The sequence below is a fragment of the Saccopteryx leptura genome, chromosome 6 (genome assembly GCF_036850995.1).
Source record: "Saccopteryx leptura isolate mSacLep1 chromosome 6, mSacLep1_pri_phased_curated, whole genome shotgun sequence".
Lineage (NCBI taxonomy): Eukaryota > Metazoa > Chordata > Mammalia > Chiroptera > Emballonuridae > Saccopteryx > Saccopteryx leptura.
In genome coordinates, this window is record NC_089508.1 from 91,741,025 (window position 1) to 91,760,065 (window position 19,041).

The 19,041-nt window shown below is 38.1% G+C and overlaps 1 long non-coding RNA gene and 1 gene segment (V, D, J or C); one reads left to right on the plus strand and one right to left on the minus strand.

Annotated features, from left to right (window-relative positions):
• LOC136407917 (T-cell receptor alpha chain constant-like) overlaps positions 1-19,041 on the plus strand; it is a 499,087-nt gene that overhangs the window by 291,502 nt on the left and 188,544 nt on the right.
• Positions 1-19,041, minus strand: part of LOC136407919 (uncharacterized) — a 158,925-nt gene that overhangs the window by 122,466 nt on the left and 17,418 nt on the right. For both annotated transcript variants that reach the window (XR_010752028.1, XR_010752029.1), the window contains exon 2: positions 17,326-17,470. This is a non-coding gene — a long non-coding RNA (uncharacterized lncRNA). The remainder of the gene's footprint in view (positions 1-17,325; positions 17,471-19,041) is intronic.

A 19,041-nucleotide genomic window follows, 5' to 3' on the forward strand; every position in this document is an offset into this window, starting at 1 on the left:
CCACATGCCTCAACCATCGTAAAGTTAATAATTTTAACAGCTTGGTTAAAGTCACTCTACTTTACATATTCCTTATCTTTACTCTTTCCTCAGTTTCTAATATAATTTTCCAATAAAAGGAACTAGAGTTTGTTGGAAAAATCATTGATTCTAGAGCTTGGAATATGTAATGTAAGCTTGGACCACCTTATAGCACTCGAAGAAGAAAGGAGAGGGGAGGGGAGGGGAGGTGAGAGGAGAGGAGAGGAGAGGAGAGGAGAGGAGAGGAGAGGAGAGGGGGGAGGGGAGGGGAGGGGAGGGGAGGGGAGGGAGGGGAGGGGAAGGGAAGGGAAGGGAAGGGAAGGAAAGGAAAGGAAAGGAAAGGAAAGGAAAGGAAAGGAAAGGAAAGGAAAGGAAAGGAAAGGAAAGGAAAGGAAAGGAAAGGAAAGGAAAGGAAAGGAAAGGAAAGGAAAGGAAAAAGATGGGTTTATGTCAAAGAAGAGCCCAGCTGCTCAGTGGTAGAGCATCGGCCCAGTGTGTGGATGTCCCAGGTTTGATTCCCGGCCAGGGCACACAGGAGAAGCTCCCATCTGTTTCTCTAACCTTCCCCTCTCCATTTTCTCTCTCTCTTTCTTCCCTCCCACAGCCAAGGCTCCACTGGAGCAAAGTTGGCCTAGGTGCTGAGGATGGCTCCATGACCTCTGCCACAGGCACTAGAATGGCTCCAGTTGCAACAGAACAATGCCTCAGATGGGCAGAGTAACACACCCTGGTGGGCTTGCCAGGTGGATCCTGGTCAGGTGCATGCAGGAGTCTGTCTCTCTGCCTCCCTGCTTCTCACTTCAGAAAAATACAATCAATCAATAAATAAATAAATATGTCAAAGAGGAGCCAACTAAAAAAGTTTTCTTTGCTCAAAACTGGAACAATTTGAGCAATAAAATAAAGCAGCATTAAATAACAACCCAAATTATAAAATAAATATCCATAAGTCACTGGTATAAATTATTGAACAAATAAATGAGGAAGGATAAACAAAACTCCCATGATAAAGAATTCTAAATAATTTATGTAGACATTCCATACTCAAGAAAGTAGAGTGTAACTTTTCACCCCTTCAGTGTGGGCTGCACATTCAAAGAGAACATATAGAAGAGTGAAGAAAGAAGTAATTTTACAGTGAAGAAATCTGATAAACACTACTTCAGCCAGATGACTATAGTCAACATGAACAGAGGTAAGTCATGTTGATAGCCTGTCCTCTTGATGTGGTATAATAATAAGTGGCACTTGACCTCCATGGTTTTCCTTCCCAAAATCTATAACCCAAGTCTAATCATGAAGAAATCATCAGAGAAATCCCAATTAAGGAACATTTTACAAAATGTAAATGACTGGTACTCTTCAAAAGTGTCAATATTGTCAAAAATAAGAAAAGTCTGAAAAATTGTCATAGCCAAGAGCCTAATGAGACATCACGAGCAAATGTAATATAGTATCTTCGGTGGGATACTGAAACAGAAAAAGGATATTAGGTAAAATCTAAGTAAATCTAATAAAGTATGAACTTTAGTTAATAACAATGTATTAGTATTGATTTATTAGAAAATGTACTTTTGTAAAATGTTAATAAGAAGGGAAACTAGGTGTAGAGTATATGGAAACTATATGTACATCTTCACAACTTTTTTGTAAATTCAAAACTATTCTAAAGTAAAAGGTTTATTTTAAAAATTTATAAAACTATAGTTTTTATATGACCTGATTTTTGTAGAGTGGAAGTTAAAATTTTGTGTATTTCCATATCATTATATATACATCAAAAAGAGTCTTGGACAGTGCTGTTACACATAGTCACTACCTACTCATAGCAGGAAGCATCAATTCCCATATGTGCCTGGATCAGGAAAGCCTGGGGTTTTGAACCAGAGACCTCAGCATTTCAGGTCAATGCTTTTTACCCACTGTGCCACCATAGGTCAGGCCAAGAGATGTGCTTTCAATGTAAAATACATACCAAGTTTCAAAGACTTGGTATGAAAAAAAGAATGTAAACAATCTCAATATTTTTTATATTGACTATGTTGAAATAATATTTTGGGTTATTGTGTTAAATAAAATATATTGTTAGAATTAATTTTATAATGTTCTTTATACTTTGTTTTAATGTAGTTTCTAAAACTTTTTAAATTATGTATGTGGCTCACATTGTATTCCTATTGATAGCAGTAGTCTAAAAGGATAGACATAAAATGTTAATAATAGTAATTTCCAGTAGTAGAATTCAGGAAAAATTTTTTAGCTTTCTTTTTCTTTTCTACTTTTTCTTTGACAAATGTGTGTTCCTTGTATAATAAAGAAAAGCAATAATAATAAAAAGACTCAAAGAACTATTGTGAAATATCACACTAAGTGATGGAAGCACCAGGCAGAAATGTAAAGCTATAGAGTACTTTCAATAATTAATTAAATAATTAAATAATTCACTTGTTTGAATATACATATATTATGTATCCCATGTGCAATGCACTGGGACAGTTGTTATGGAGATAAACACAAAAAAATATATAAGCTATAACTAATTCCTTCAAGGAGTTCACAGTGTACTTGGGAAATGATGTTTTTAAATAAATATTTGAACAGTATGTGACCCTGGCCAGGTAGTTCAGTTGGTTGGAACATTGTCCCAATGCACCAAGCTTGCAGGTCAGGGCACATTCAAAAGTCAAACAATGAATGCGTAGATAAATAGAACAGATCTCTCGCTCTTTCTATCTTCCTTTCTCTTTCTCTCTCTCTCTCTCTCCCCCCTCCACTCTCTCTAAAAAGTCAATAAGTAAAAAATATGTGTAAGGAAAAAAAAAGAACACTATGTGGTCAGTGATACTACAGTGATTCCTAGAGAGTCAATTCTTTTCCCCTTCCTGCTTTAAACGTTGCTGTTTTTCTGGCTCCAATCTAACTATTAATATTTATATCCACGTTATGACTGCAATTAATATGCTTGCTATTGACTATGCCTCTAGCCTTGATTTTGCTTCAGACCTACAGATACATCCAGCTTCTTTTTGGTCAGATGATCCTTCGGCAGTCCACACTATACAAGCCTAAAAGCCATCATCTCTTTACTCCAAGCTCTTTTACCTCTGTATTTCTTGTCTTAGTTTAATGAGACCATTGTGCTTAGTAGTTCTGTGTAAGTAGAAAGCAAATTTAGTTATTTTACCTCACTTCTCAAAAATTTTCAGACTTCTCATGAAACAAGCCCACATATGATGTACCTTTATCTACCAATCCAATCTCTTCCCCTGGCACATCTTGCATCAACATTGACTTTCTAGAAATAACAAACTACTAAATGAGGGAGATATCATGACTTACTACCTCTTTTGCCTCCATCTCTCCCTGTCCTCTTCCCTTTGTTTAGAGTTTCCAACCCATCATCATATCCTCCTCATGGTCCCCTGACATCTCTTTTCTGAAGCCTACCTTGATGTTAAATTCAAGGTCTCTTTCCTCTGGTTCTCTTTGAACTTTGTACACACCTCCAGAATAACAATAATCTTTTTATATTACAACTAGAAAGCCTGGAGGTCATACAAAATGACTGCTGTTCTAGATATTATAAATTGTAATTAAAATGATTTGTGCAAAGGTGTCTGCTAATTCAAACTGAATTACCCAGGGCAGGCGGCGAGGACGCCCCTTTGCTTACTGCCCCACGGGGTTTCCCACTTCTACTTGCTTAATTGCTTAAAGTAGAGTGCAATGAAGGAAACCACTGGCGGTACATTTCTTAAGAGCCACCGCTAGCTCAATAAATAAAGGTGATTTAAATAATAAAACGTTAATTCACATGTCAAAGATCTCTTTGTACACAACATTTCTTGTGTAGATCTTTCCATCATTTTTAAGCTCGCCTTGCAGAGGACCATCAATTATTTTTAATTTTACGTCCGTTCTTTCACGAACTCTTGAACGGGCAACATAAAGTTGACTGTGTCCAAATGCAGGCTCAGGTAAAAAAATGCCAACACGCTTAAGCGTTTGGCCCTGAGACTTATTGATGGTCATAGCAAAGGCAAGTTTTACAGGAAATTGTCTACGTCTCAATTGAAATGGCAACCCTGTTTGAGATGGAGCCAAATCAATTCTTGGAATGACATGTATTTCACCTTTAGAGGAGCCAGTCAAAGACTTAGCTATTATGACATTATTTTTCAATTGGAGAACCTGTAGTCTTGTACCATTGCAAAGACCCCTTCTGGTGTTAAGATTTCTTAACAGCATAATAATTGCTCCAGTCTTTAACCTCAATTTGTGAGGTGGCATGCCAGCAGGCGGGACTATTTGAATGCCGTGGCAACTTCACCCCATTGGCTAGTACAGTTACGCAAGCAACCAATAAGCTATCGGCGACAAACAGACACTTAAGCTGCTTTTCTTAGAGGACTCTAATTCTTGAGGGTAAGGATTATCTTTCAGTCGTATTGATATCCCCAGCACAACACAGGGCATGACAGTAAGACTCTCAAGTTTACCGAGTGTTTTCTATATTACTTCACCTTTCTCACTTGACTGTGGTCACACTTACTCTTAAATAATTTAGATATTCCTTAAATGTCCCAAGCAGGATTCTACTTGTGTATCTTTATACTCTGATATTCAGGCCTCTAATGGCTCTCTTCTGTACAACTATGTACTGAAGCCTCTGCATTCAGGTCACTGCTCAAATGCCACTTCATTAGAGAAGTCAAGAGGTCTTTACTTCAATTCTAGGAAAGATAATACTCACCAACACATTCCTCTTTTCCCTTACCTTGTCTCATATTTTTTCATGACAATCATGTTTCTAGGCATTATATTATATGCTGTTCATAAAAATTAGGGGATGTTTTAAAATATGAAGTGATAAAAAAAAAGAAGCATGCCCTGTCCGGTTGGCTCAGCGGTAGAGCGTCGGCCTGGCGTGTGGAAGTCCCAGGTTCGATTCCCAGCCAGGGCACATAGGAGAAGTGCTCATTTGCTTCTCCACCCCCCCCCTTCCTTCCTCTCTGTCTCTCTCTTCCCCTCCCGCAGCCAAGGCTCCATTGGAGCAAAGATGGCCCGGCGCTGGGGGCGCTGGGGATGGCTCCTTGGCCTCTGCCCCAGGCGCTAGAGTGGCTCTGGTCGCAGCAAAGCGATGCTCCGGAGGGGCAGAGCATCGCCCCCTGGTGGGCAGAGCCTCGCCCTTGGTGGGCGTGCCGGGTAGATTCCAGTCGGGCGCATGCAGGAGTCTGTCTGACTGTCTCTCCCCATTTCCAGCTTCAGAAAAAATACAAAAAAAAAAAAAAGAAGCATTTGATTTTTTTTTATTATTAAACAAGAACATCAGAAAAGCAAATGACAAGTCAAAGAACGTTGTTCAGTTATACAAATGAAATGCAAAACCAACTTTTATTTCATTGGTGAAAATGCTCTGTACAAAAGGCTGAAAGTACTAGAGTATCTTCACATTCCTTGATCCCCTAATTTTTGTGAGCAGTGTATATTTGGTGGTGTATTTCTTTTATGTCTATCCAACAGAATATACATATCAAAAAGCCCAGGACTTTGTCTGAATTATTTAACAAATGAAATAAAAATTTGATGCATGTATAAATAAATAAATGATGTTATTTATTACCTAGATATGACACTGTCTTTTTGAGTTTCATTTCCCCTTCATCAGCTTTTATTCTCCATAAATATGGGACAAAAAAAATTAAGACACAAAGTTCTAAGAGTTGTCAAGAATAATAAGGCTGAGTAAGCAATAATATAACTTGAAAAGGAGCAACAGTTAGCAAACTAGATATTAAATTTGTTTCAAGAATGTTTTTTATCTTCTAATTCATTTATTCAACAAATATTTATGTCACATCTATCATGAGTTCTTTTTGAAAAGCTAAAAGCTGTCTCCTACATTTGAATCACAGCTTATAATTTACAAGGTCTTTTCTGACACTGACTTCAGTGTATAAGCATAAGCAATTCTTTGAGGTAGGCAGGTTTTGTGAAGAATGAGTTGGCTACCAGATATAAGGATTACTGGGTTGTGAAAATTTTGAGCTAGGAAAGTACTCCATCATTTTACTGTTGAAACAACTATGTACAGAAGCCTATTATAAATCTATTTATTTTACCTCAGAGAGCTTTAATACACACATTGTCCATCAGTACCAGTATATTAATTCTCACATCTGGAATTCCCAGCCTGCTCATAGCTTCTGTGCTAATACAAATATTTCACGATAAAATGTATAAACTTTAAGGATAGTCACAATGCCTTCTCTGTTCTTCTACTTACATTTTGGCTCCACACACACTATGGGTTTTCCATTTTTATCAGTAAAGAGAACAGTTATTAATATAAGAATCTCTCTATTCAGAAAGTATTCAAGACAATTGTGACAACTACGTAGTCTCCAAAGATGTCCTTCCAATGAACCATACCTTTCAGTATTTGGACTCTTATGTGGTTTTCCTTTCCTTGAGTCTGAACTGGCTGTGTGACTTGACTATAACCAGTAGAATGTGGTAGAAGTGATGTTATGTAACTTATGAGACTTATAATAAGAAAACATGGCCTGACCTGTGGTGGCGCAGTGGATAAAGCGTCGACCTGGAAATGCTGAGGTTGCCAGTTCGAAACCCTGGGCTTGCTTGGTCAAGGCACATATGGGAGTTGATGCTTCCAGCTCCTCCCCCCTTCTCTCTCTCCTCTCTCTCTCTCCTCTCTAAAATGAATAAATAAAAAATTAAAAAAAATTAAAAAAAAAAAAAGAAAACATGATTTTCCACATCATATGCAAATCAAATGTCAAGAGATTTATTGATTTACTACTCCCATAATGAAACCACATCTGGAAAAGCAGTTGTAATTTTATTCACCATCTGATTAAGTTTACAATAATCATTTGTCATTCTTCAAGATCCATCCATCTTCTGTTCAAGCCAGATATATAAGTTGAATGAAAATATGCTAAAAATCAACATCCCTGAATCTCTTAAGTCCTTTATGGAGAAACTAATCTCTATAGTTTCTCCAGGAATGCAGTGTTACTTTGGATTTACTATTTTGGAATATAGAGGCACATCTAATGTTTTCTACTTGTCCTCACCCCACAGATGAGATAGTTAATTCAGTGGCACTGCCATTGGCAGAGTGTGTCTCTCTCAGTTAGGCATTCTAAAACTGGGAAAATAACCATGAGGTGAGTTCAGAACTCTACTGAATACACTGTGAGATGGACTGAAGCCAAAATACCATTAATCATTTGGCCTCAATAAACTCCTACTCTGGTAAGTAAATGAGAGTAGCATATTGGGTTTCCAAGATTTAATATCATTTCAGAGCCAGTGTCTTGAAATTCCCTGAAGGTCTGGTTATTTTCTCTTCTCCAATGCACTATTTTATTTATTTATTTTTTATTATTATTATTATTTTTTTTTTTTTTTTGTAAATGGTTGCAGGTCTTTTGGGGAACAGAAAGAAGGAAAACTTAAAGCATAAACTTTTGGCCACATAAATACAAAATGGGGAAAAAATTGCAGTTCTTTCTTTTTAAGTGAGAGGAGGAAAGATAGAGAGACAGACTCCCACATGCACCCTGACTGGGATCTACCCAGCGACCCCCATCTGGAGCCAATGTTCAAATCAATCGAACTATTCTTAGTGCCTGAGCCAATACTCACCTTGGACGGTGCAATCGAGCCATTGGCTCTAAATGGGGGAAAGAGAAGGGGAAGAGGGAGAAGAAGAGAAGCAGATGGTCACTTCTCCTGTGTGCCCTGACCAGGGATCAAACCCAGGACATCCACATGCCAGGCAAACGTTGTATCCACTGAGCCAAACTCCAGGGCAAATTTTGCAGTTCTTTTGCCACATATCGTACGTCAATATTTTGTACCTGTCCCCATAGGGCCTGCCAGGATCTGAGACCAGTTATAGATGTAGAAGCAACAAAAGTTATTGGAAATGGATCTCAAGGAGTCTCAGTATTTCCCCAAAGGGTAGGTTATCATAGGTTCGTCAAGCAAGAAGAGACTAAATTCTTCAGACAGCTTCTGTTGGTGGCAAAGGAACCTGAGGGGTTTCAAGAGCCTCAGTTTCATCAGACTCTGCCCACATGTTGCCTTTCAATTTTCAGCATCCTAACTTTATCAGAATCAATGCCCTTATTTTAACCATAAGAAACTTTGAATTAAATTGGTACCTTAACTCAACAACCCATGAGACTAGTAATCCAGCTAGTCTTCAGGTTTGGTTTTCAGAAATATATATATCAGACCCCACAGCTACAAGAAATAAGGATTTCTTTCAGGGAAATTACAGAAACTTTCTAGTTCCTTGCCTGGACCTTGGGCTGAGAATATATTGCCCTAACTTCATTCTTTTCTTTCTCTAATTTCCCTGGGTCACTTAAAAGCAACCCACAGTCCTTATATTCTTTATTTCCACAAAATTGCTCAGTGGCAACAGCTAACCTGATACCCCAACACCTTTCCTCCTATAGGCACCTGAGATCAGGAGCTGCTAGTGTCGCATCAGCCATTGGCAGTGGGGTCAGTAACGCCTAGTCAAATCAGAGGATCAATACCAACTTCCCGTCCTTATGGTAATGTTCTTTCTGAATCAGTTTCAGGACCAATAATTGTATCACTTATAGGTAAGCCAGGTTAGCAGAATCACTGTGAATGATACAGGATGAAGTACTAAGGACTTATAGGAAACAGACCTTCCAAATGCAGGAGCTGGAGAAGTGAAGGTCTGGAAGAAGGAGTTGGAGGATCAGAAAAGGGTCATTAACCTGCCTGCCTGAAGCGGTAGCACAGAGAGTTGAGTTAGGACTTGAAAAAAATCCAAGAACCTAAGTACTTTCAGCCACCAAACTGGAACTGTGAACAGGAGCTCTTTGAGAGGTGTATAGAAAGCTGCTACCTCTGTGGAGCTACCACTTCTGTGGCTCAACAGGCAGGCATCTGGTGATGGGCCTGGGGCCACTGTTGGTCAGCAGGGCCATGAGTCAGAGAGATTAGCCGGGTATAGAATGGAAGAGAGCAAGGACAACGTGGACCCGCTGGTACCACTGCATCTATCACTGTACGTGACCACAGGGACCTTCTAAGATGACTTGTCAGTTTCACTTCTGCCTTCCAAAAAACTTGGGGAATTTCACCTTGCGGTCAGCTCTAAAGCAGAACCACACACAGAAGGTGATTCTGGGAAACATAGTTATCTGCTTAACCACATTGACCAGCATGATCCAGTACTCCTGAAGCACTTTATCCTAGCACTCAAAAGCAGCAAATATGGGCAGGAAGAATGTAGAGAGAAATCTCTGGTGGCTCGTTGGTAATCTTGTAACTGCAGCTGAGTCAGAATCTCTGGGAGATTTGGAGGCAGCAGTCGGGCACACAAGGAATGTTCCTCTCAAAAATGAGAATGTCAATCTGGATCTACTGGGAGCCTTTTCAGAAACAGTGAAACTAAGAGTAACTGTAGGGTATGATGAACAAAAGGCCTGTTACTCTTATCAAGTTGGTTTTCAGATTGGGGATGAACACCAAAAGGAGAGTAAACAGAGTCCTCAAGCCTCATCAATTCTAAAATGTAGAAAACTTCATTCTGAACTGTCTTACACAGGCCGTGCTTGCCTTTCAGTGGCTCGGGCAGGACCATGTCAAACAAGGAGAGAGGGAGAGTCATAATGTAATTCACTAAAGATATTTTTCAATTCTTGCACATGATTCTCCAGCTCAAAGTCTCAGCCACTTACCCGAGTGCAGTAGCTACACATGCTCCCAGCACCTGCCTCCTGTCCCTAAATTCTACAACCTGCGTTCCAGCCACATTCCCAGCCAGTGACTCTGGCCACAGCGATAGAGCCAGAGAACAGAGAGGGAAAACTACCTGCAAAAAGAAACTCAGAGTTCCCAGCACCTCAGCAATGAGTCAGACATATATCCTTTAAAGGAAAAATAATTTTCACAGAACCCAGTGTTATTTTTAACATGTAGAATCATAAAATGATGTGGAAACTTGACGTCCTTAGTACTCTTATACCAACTATAAAAAAGTACAAGTTAAACCCACACAAAACTTCAAAACCAAAACTTTAATGATTTTAATTTAATATAATAAATCATGTTTTGCTGAAATTAAATATCTATGTTGAACTGAGTAGATGAAAAATATATATGTGGTGCTAAGTTCTATCAATTTGATTCTTCTGATTTTGTGCCTGATTTTCATCATAGCTATTTTTTCCTTTGTTCAAAAATAAATTCATATTGAATTGTCAATCCATTTACTTGTTAAGCCATTCATTTACTATGCACCAACAGTAAATTATTGAAAGAAAAATTTTAAACTTTTTTTGTGTGTGAGAGAGAGAGAAACAGGCAAGAAAAGAGAGATGAGAAGCATCGACTCATAGTTGCAGCACCTTAGTTGTTCACTGATTGCTTTCTCATATGTGCCTTGACCAAGGCGCTCCATCCACGCCAGTGACCCCTTGCTCAAGCCAGCAACCTAGGTCTCAAGCCAGCAACCATGGGATCATGTCAATGACCCCACATTCAAGCCAGAGACCTTGGGGTTTTGAACCTGGGAATTCAGTGTCCCCGGTCAATTCTCTATCCACTGTGCCACCACTGGCCAGGCAAAATTTTTAAACTTTCAAAGAAACATATTTTATGACATAACTATTACTATTTCTCATACATTGAGTTTTACATGCTTATAACAGTTAACTTGTGATAATTTAATTTTCCCATAATCGTTTTCTATTCAAACTACCTGACAAAATTTGAACTTCATTTAGTGATAATATTACTAAACAAGTAAAAGAGGGCATTGGAGTCTTGTGATAGTATTTGCTTATAAAGATAATTATCAAGGTAAGCCTCACCATAAGTCAGTTGTACTTTATAATAAATATGGCCTGACCTGTGGTAGCGCAGTGAATAAAGCGTCAACCTGGAAATGCTGAGGTTGCCAGTTCAAAACCCTGGGCTTGCCTGGTCAAGGCACATATGGGAGTTGATGCTTCCTGCTCCTCCCCCCTTCTCTCTCTCTCTCTCTCTCTCTCTCTCTCCCCCCTCTCTATAATGAATAAATAAAATCTTTTTAAAAAAATAAATATAATAAATATGAATTCCTTACATATTGCATAATCAAGGCTGATTTTCCCATGGGGAAGAAGAGTAATGGAGAACTGATTTATAAAACGTATATATCTACAACTTTGTAGCATTCTTCTGTGAAGATATCACTTTATTTTCTTAGCATTATTGATAATATTTAGAAATTGCTTGTCTAAAATGAATGGTAAAAGACTAAGGCAGTTGTCCAGCTTTCTTTGTGGCACTAAACTACTAACATCTGTTTTAAAGTTACACATTTGGGTGCACATTTTTCAGCATAAGCTTTGGTACCAACACTTAATTAATGTTAATATAAAAAGATAAACAATTTTAAATTTAAAAAATAATAGCATAAAAGTAACTGATATCTCTTTTTTTATTAATTTTAATGGGGTAACATTGATCAATCAGGGTACACAGTTTTAGAGAAAACATCTCCAGGTTATTTTGACATTTGATTATGTTGCATACCCATCACCCAAAGTTAAATTGTTTACTGTCACCTTCTGTCTGGTTTTCTTTGTGCCCCTCCTCTCCCTCCCTTCCCTCCCCCACCCCATAACCACCACACTCTTGTCCATGTCTCTGAGTCTCGTTTTTATGTCCCACCTATGTATGGAATCATATAGTTCGTAGTTTTTTCTGATTTACTTATTTCATTCAGTATAATGTTATCAAGATCCATCCATTTTGTTGTAAATGATCCGATGTCATCATTTCTTATGGCTGAGTAGTATTCCATAGTATACATGTACCACATCTTCTTTATCAAATCATCTATTGAAGGGCTTTTTGGTTGTTTCCATGTCTTGGCCACTGTGAACAATGCTGCAATGAACATGGGGCTGCATGTGTCTTTACATACCGGTGTTTTTGAGATATGGGAGTATATTCCTGGTAGAGGGATTGCTGGGTCATATGGTAGTTCTATTTTTAATTTTTTGAGGAACCACCATACTTTCTTCCATAATGGTTGTACTACTTTACATTCCCACCAACAGAGGATGAGGGTTCTTTTTTGTTCACAGCCTCTTCAACACTTGTTATTACCTGTCTTGTTGATAATGGCTAATCTAACAGGTGTGAGGTGGTATCTCATTGAAGTTTTGATTTGCATTTCTCTAGTAGCTAATGAAGATGAGCATCTTTTCATATATCTGTTGGCCATTTGTATTTCTTCCTGGGAGAAGTGTCTGTTCATGTCTCTTTCCATTTTTTTTATTGTATTGTTTGCTTGTTTGTTGAGTTTTATGAGTTCTTTGTATATTTTGGATATTAGGCCCTTATCTGTGCTGTCGTTTGAAAATATCATCTCCCATTTAGTTGGCTGTCTGTTTGTTTTGTTGTCAATTTCTCTTGTTGAGCAAAAGCTTCTTAGTCTGATGTAGTCCCATTCATTTATCTTTACCTTCACTTCCCTTGCCTTTGGAATCAAATTCATAAATTGCTCTTTGTAACCAAGGTCCATGAGTTTAGTACCTATGTTTTCTTCTATGTAATTTATTGTTTTAGGTCTTACATTTAGGTCTTTGATCCATTTTGAATTAATTTTAGTACAAGGAGACAAACTATAGTCCAGTTTCATTCTTTTGCATGTGGTTTTCCAGTTTTCCCAGCACCATTTGTTGAAGAGGTTTTCTTTTCTTTATTGTGTGTTTTTGGCCCCTTTATCAAAAATTATTTGACCATATACATGTGATTTTATTTCTGGGCTTTCTATTCTGTTTCATTGGTCTGATTGTCTATTTTTCTGCCAATACTATGGTGTTTTGATTATCGTGGCTCTATACTATAATTTGAAGTTAGGTATTGTAATGCCCCCAGCTTCATTCTTTTTCCTTAGGATTTCTCTGGCTGTTTGGCGGTTTTTATAGTTCCATATAAATCTGATGTTTTTTTGTTCCATTTCTTTAAAAAATGACATTGGAATTTTGATGGGAATTGTATTAAATTTGTATATCGCTTTGGGTAATATAGTCATTTTGACTATATTTATTCTTTCTATCCAAGAACAAGGAATATTTTTCCATTTCATTATATCTTTTTCAATTTCCCTTAACAATGCTTTGTAATTTTCACTATATAGGTCCTTTACATTCTTTGTTATGTTTATTCCTAGGTATTTTATTTTTTTATTGTTGCGACCATGAAGGGGATTGTGTTTTTGAGCTCGTTTTCTGTTGAGTAACTGATATCTCTTACAGAAATTCTCATAAAAAAAAGGTGATTACAACATTACAAAAATGTCATTACTTCCCTTATGAGCTAAAGTGACGTCACGTGTGGCAGAAAAAAAATTATAATTCTTTTAGTTCACCAATTCAAATTATGAAAATTTTGTTTGTTGAGAGCCATAATATTACAAATTTTGTTCACAATATATGGGTTATTGACTTTTATGGATATGCAGGGTTCGATTCCTGGTCAGGGCACAGAAGAGAAGTGATCACCTGCTTTTCTCCCTCTTCCCCTCCCACAGCCAGTGGCTCTGTTGGTCTGAGCATCGGCTTCATGTGCTGAGGATAGCTCAGTTGATTCAAGCATTGGCCCCAGACAGGGTTGCCAGGTGGATCCTGGTCAGGGCGTATGCGGGAGTCTGTCTCACTATCTCCTTTCATTTCACTTAAAAAAAAATTGCTTGCTGAGTACATGGAAGTAAAATGGTTTGAAAGAGATGGTATTATATTTTCCCAGAGCTCTAATGAACCACTAATGAAGAACTTACCTCCCAACAGAACACCTCTCTGATAACTGGATTTTACATGCATTCATAGTTTTAACATCTCTAGCCTGTGGATAGTGCTGACTACAGTCTTCCTGTAGTTTATTTCCTTAGAGATGCATTGTTGGGTAAAACTGGAACTCAATCATTTTTCTTGTGGAAGTGGGAGGCATTGTGTCTCCTCCCTTTGTCCATTAACTTAATTAGACAAACTTTCACAGTCTCTCACTATCAGCCTATATAGCCTCTCTACCTTCTCAACCCTGTGAGAAGCCTTATCACACTGGGAAAAATGGTACCATATGTATGTCCAGAGGGAGATCCTGCATCATGTGAGCAGCAAGAAGATACTTGCTAATAAAGCAGCAAATACAATCCACCTTTAATCAAAGCTCTAACTAAGTCTTTTTCCCAACACAAACTGTTTTTCTTTTCTTATTTGTTGTCTCTTCCACCGAAAACAGGATAGAAAATAAATTTCAAAATGTAAAGGTAGTAAGAAATATTATCGGGGTATATATGTATTTATACAACTACATAGATTTAAGTGCATAAAGTTAAGAGATTTCAATGTCCAAAATGATTTGATTAAAAAATCAATAATGGCCTGATCTGTGGTGGCACAGTGGATAAAGCATCAAATTGGAACTCTGAGGTTGCTGGTTACAAACCCTGGGTTTGCCTGGTCAAGGCACATAAGGGAGTTGATACTTCCACCTCCTCCCCCCTTCTCTCTCTCTCTCTCTCTCTAAAAAGTGAATAAATAAAATGTAAAAAAAAAAATCAATAATGATTTGGTAAAAAAAAAAAAAAATGCCCTAGCCGGTTGGCTCAGCAGTAGAGCATCAACCCAGCGTGTGGAAGTCCCAGGTTTGATTCCCGGCCAGGGCACACAAGAGAAGAGTCCATCTGCTTCTCCACCCCTCCCCCTCTACTTTCTCTCTATCTCTCTCTTCCCCTCCCTCAGCCATGGCTCCATTGGAGCAAAGTTGGCCCAGGCTATGAGGATGGCTCCATGGCCTCTGCCTCAGGCACTAGAATGGCTCCAGTAGAAACGGAACAACACCTCAGATGGGCAGAGCATTGCCCCCTGGTGGGCATGCCGGGTGGATCCCAGTTGGGAGCATGCGGGAGTCTGTCTGACTGCCTCCTCACTTCTAACTTCCAAAAAAATACATAATAATAATAATAATAATTTTTAAAAAGAATATGGGTTGTGTAACAGTCAAATGTAAATATGTTTAATATATGAAGAGTTTACATAAATGAATAAGGAGAACACTTGTTTGATGAACATATAACAAAATGAAATATAAAAATTAATTATGTATAAATTGCTAGTGAATATTTGAAAAAAATTGAACCATACTTAAAATATAAAAACACCAATGAAAACAACTTTCATATCAAATAATATAGATTTTTATTAAATAATCACTATCAAAAATTAAATTTTGAAGAATTTTAAATTCTATAGGGAAAAGAAATCTTGTTCTAACATAAATGGAAAACAAAATTTAGTATATAATATGGCCTCAACATGTAAAAAATATACTTATGACTGAAGGCTAAAAAACAATATAACAAAATGATACAGTTATTGTTTCTAGGTAACTGGATCATGGATGGTGTCCTTCTTCTTTATGATTATATGTATTACAATTTTACTTCCATTGAGCCTATATAATGAAAAAGGTCACCTAATAAAATTACCTTTTAAATGCCATATTATATGCACTTAAAATATTCCTAGTTTTCCTTAAAGCGGGTTGTCTAATATAAACACATTTATCAAAATCTCAGAAGAGCACACATTCATATATGGCAGCCCCAGAATAAGGAGTTCCTGCCTATTATGTAAATTAAAACTGCTTTTATTTCTGGGTCTTTTTTTTTCTGAACTTAACTGTTCTAAACTGCAAGTAAAGCTCTATGTTCTTTTTGTTCAATAATTCAAGCTACAAACACACTCTGCTTGGTGAACCAGTTTTATTCAAAAGTGAAATAATGTTTTGTTTCTAAACAAAGGACCAAGCAGAAGAGGATGCCTAACACTGGAGGACAGAGGGAGCAATCTGAATGACCAGAGAATCATATTTGGCCACTGTCCTCAAAAAACTCAGTGGACTTCAATCACTCTGAGTGCCTATTTATATCAAGTGTTCTGCCAGGTCATGAGGACTGGAATGAGGGAAGTTCAAAGATGAGTAGGACATAGAATCATTAACATTTGTCTTGGGTTCTTGCCCCCTTAAAAAATGACCAATAAAAAATAATTGCTTTACCAATAATGTCAGAGCAAAATGGAATAATTTGCAAATGTTTCTATAAACAAACATCCACTGGGAAAAACAATCTACTTCTAGCTAAATAGTGTATACTCCCTAAAAGCAGACAAGACAAGAAAAGACAACAAAGATGTTCTTTTGAAGATGAAGATAAAAACACCTTAAAAACTGTAAAAAAAAAAAAAAAAAAAACCTTTCCTGGCAATCAAAATCTCCCTGCACAGCGAGAGAGAGAGTGAGAAGACCCTACTGGCAGGCGGGAAGCTTGCATTTTAATCATGACGTTGCCGAGCTAATTAAGAGATCTTGGCACTTGTTGGTCTCAGCTTCCCACCCATAAAATAAGGCATGAACTAAGTTTTCGACCCCTAATAAATATGGGTCTATGAGGAGCCCCCTGCTGGTTGGCCCCTGGAGGCACCACAGACTTTGGGTTTAGGGAACCCAGGAGTGCCAGCACCGAATGAGGGCATATTTCCACAGTGTAAAATTTTAAGCAATTTGGACCTTTGAAATAATAATTAGTTGGTCCCTGGGTTGTCTGTTATAACTTCAATATTTATACCATCACAAAGTGAGTGTTCATCAGTGTTTCAGCCAAAGCAATACCATTCTCTTTCTTCTTTCCAATGAGCTCATTTTATACTCACAAGAAAGAGCTGAAGAGGTAGAGATTCATGGGGTATGTGCCTTGTCAAAATGGATCTTAGTTGGAAATGCGTTTGAAAAGCACTAACATAAGACCTTGTGAGAATTTGTTCTTAGAGCTGAGCTCCAGAGAGCACAGTCCAAATAAGTGACTTCTAACAGACCCTGCCCTGGCTCAGCCCAGAGATGCCCACAGCTTCCTGAGAGCCCCAATCAACTCATTCTCCAAATACAAGACCATCAAAGAGCATGGGGGAGTGATGGTAGGGAAAGGACCAGGCAAACAATAGTAGCAGAGGTCTCTTCCTAATGTCTACCTCCTCAATGTACCAAGTCCTGCTTAAAACTGCCTTTTCTCAACTACATTCTCCCTAGCTGTGATGAGTGTCCCAAAAAGGAAGACTTCCCCACACATGAATGTATGATTTCTTCCACTTCATTCTCAGGGGAATAAGTCACAATTTCATTTAGAATCCACCCAGAGGCAATTCTGTTTCAGTACATGATGTGAGCTCTCACCTCCCTTCATCAGCTGCGACCTTATGGAGGGCTGAGAGCACTTAGCGAGTGGATCTGAAGTAAACGCTGGCACTCAAAGGGGCACCTTCCAGGCCTTTGTTTCTCCTAGTACCTTCAGTCTTCCCTCTGAGGCCTCCGGCTGCTTCTGAAATATAAAACAGGGACCAATTTGGTAAAGCCAAGCAAAGGTTTCTGAGGATTAGTTCTGTAAGAACTTCTTACATAAAAGGGAATTCTCCTCCAAGGAACAATTCTGCTCTGCACTTGTGAGCTCTGATGGCAGTGCCCTCGACAGAGCCTGCAACAGAGCGTGAGCACCACTACCCAAAACGAGGGAGAAGTCACTCCTCTGTAGGTCCAGGAAATAACCAGAGGGACAGGAGAATTATTCCAGTTTGATGTTTTCACTAACATCAAAAATTGAGAATGATTTGCACTTGAAATTTTCCAGAATTCCTCATTTTAGCTCAGGACTGGCCTTATCTAGTAAAAGGCGAAAGATTTATGTGATCTGAAGAGAAACCAGAGTATGGGACTGGCCTTATCTATAGGTTAGTCACTTATGTGGTAGAATTTGAAACACACACACACACACACACACACACACAATTCCTCAAATAAAATAAATTATATTCCTACTAATGTGCCGTGAGAGCTGAAGTCATTATCCATTAGTTGCGCTTTGGGGCTCAGCCATTGAAGGTATGGATTAAAATGCAAATTTGTTACTTGGAGAAGTAGCTTGTAGAGTCTTTATCAATTATTAATGCCCAGTATTGATGGAATGTCAGATTAAGAAGTTTGGGTTAATATCAACATGCCAATAAATGAAGACTTGACTTTATACAATGTATGTTTAATTTATTAAAACAGTGACAGTAAAAGGTGTTACTAAAATATAAACAGATTCAAGATCATTTTAGATGAATGAATGCATGTCAGATCCTTGATATTCTACTAATAGAAATTAGTTTGAAGATATGTTTAACCTCTGAGATTTCTGTCAAGAAGGAGGACTACCTTCCCTGCTATCTATGTCAGAAGCAGGACATTAGCAGGGATTCCCACAGATCAGATTCCGTTTGTAATTTGGCATAATTGGTATACATGACAGAGAGCATAAAAATATGATAAGACTCTTTACAAGGTGCACAACCTTGGCCAAGCTACCTAAGCAATGCAAGCCTCAATTTCTTCATCTATAAAACTAGAATGTGGAAAAGTCATTGTAAAGTTTTTGTTCAATAATTCTCTATGAAATCATCTCTACCTCTTTCCTCCATTCATACCCATCTAAAAAAATAGTGGCCTGCTGGTGCCAGCCAAGGACCCACAGCAGACCTATTGCTGAGCTATTCTTAGCTCTGAATTTGGGACAGGCATGTCCTGTCACTCCCATGCTCAATTCCTTGCTCACCTGTCCACAGGTGCTTGTTCACAGTGTCAGCGGCATGGTTATTCAGAAGGGATAATCTTTCAGTGCTCTTGCACTAGTCTGTATGTCTCTCAACCTTGCATAGAACCATCTTGTTCATTCAAACTGAAGCTTCAAGACAGCATGATTTCTTTCTGTTGAATGAGTAAGCATGCTGCCCCATGAAGAACCACATTCAAATAGGGGCTAAATCATCAATATCATGATATTAAAAGAAATTTCTTACCAAAGAGATATCTCCCTCTCTCATAGAATCACTACCTCCTGTATCCCATAACAAC